Raw genomic sequence first — 1,372 nt, 5'->3', positions numbered from 1 at the left:
TCACTAACAACTAGAGACCAAATGTTCAAATACTTGAGCCCATGGGACACATTTCTAATTCAAACCACCACACCATACCTGGCAGGCTGTGGGTGAGGGCGAAGTGATAGATGTGGAACATCTTGAAAATCTGGGGTAACTGGAAGTTGTAGGGAAGTGAGTCCTGGCTTGGTAACTAGCCAGCTAAACAGAGAATGGCGTAAAACACCAACTACCCTGAATAATTGTTGATAGTAGTTATTTTGTATTTATTTCAGATGCCTACACATTCATTTTAATAAAATTATTTTATAATTGTAAAAGTAAGTGGGTTGTGGCTACCCTTTCTTTTCTAACTTTGTCTTATTTCTTTAACTAAAATTGTTTCCATCATGTAATAACGCTATTGTATTGGAAGTTTACTCAGATCAATATATACTCAGATCAATATACAATTGTGTAATGAATGCTAATAGCACCCAAATCAAAGTAGCTAATAGGAATTCAAATGCCTTAATTATTCTTTGCCTTTACTTATTTATTAATTCATAAATATTTACTGAGTAATTATTGAGAAATGACCCTCTGGTTTTATGAGTAACTAATTTTCTTATCAGTATATTTTACTGTTACAATTTGCATTTTAAGTTTTATGTTACTTGTCGAAAGAACCAACAGTTTTATGAATCCCATTTTATAATCAAGATGTACAATGTACAAATAGTAGTTGCATGGGTTCACATAGCTGATGACAGACATAATCTAGAGTTAGAACCAAGATTTGAGTTGGGTATGTTGGTCCAATCATATACAACACTCTATCTTCTGTTCAATAAAAATGTTAATTTCTTGAAATAAATTTATTGAAGTGTTAATCTGATAGCTGCTAGGAAATACCATGAATAAGCCCAATTTGATTTTCTTGTTACTTGTCATGAGAAAAGAATGAAAGGCATATGGCATTTCCTCTATTCATTGGAAATATTAAGATATTTTCCACTGCAGTATGAAAATGCCCTAAGGAAATGTCTGTCATCTTTATAGTTCATCCCCAAGGTTGTGCCTTTTTACCCTTGAGGATTCACTAGAATGACTTGTTCAGACACATCAACATCAAATCACTTCTGCACCATTGCAAAGCTCCTATTTGTTCTCCAGATCCCAGGGGGCATGATTGACATTGGCTGCATTCAGTAGACTGAGAAAGTGCTCACAGGTACCAATACTTACTTAGCATAAACAGATTCAGGCTCACTTAAGCCTGTGAACTAAAAGGTCACCCAACTGAAAATGTCTTCCATTTGTTTTTATTATTCCCCTGTCCAGAACTATTTTGTAGCTCATACGTACAATGAGCCCATGATAAAACAGCATTCACTGGCAGCTTGTGGTA

This window comes from Cricetulus griseus, chromosome 5 (assembly GCF_003668045.3).
Source record: "Cricetulus griseus strain 17A/GY chromosome 5, alternate assembly CriGri-PICRH-1.0, whole genome shotgun sequence".
Lineage (NCBI taxonomy): Eukaryota > Metazoa > Chordata > Mammalia > Rodentia > Cricetidae > Cricetulus > Cricetulus griseus.
This window is presented reverse-complemented; position numbering follows the sequence as displayed.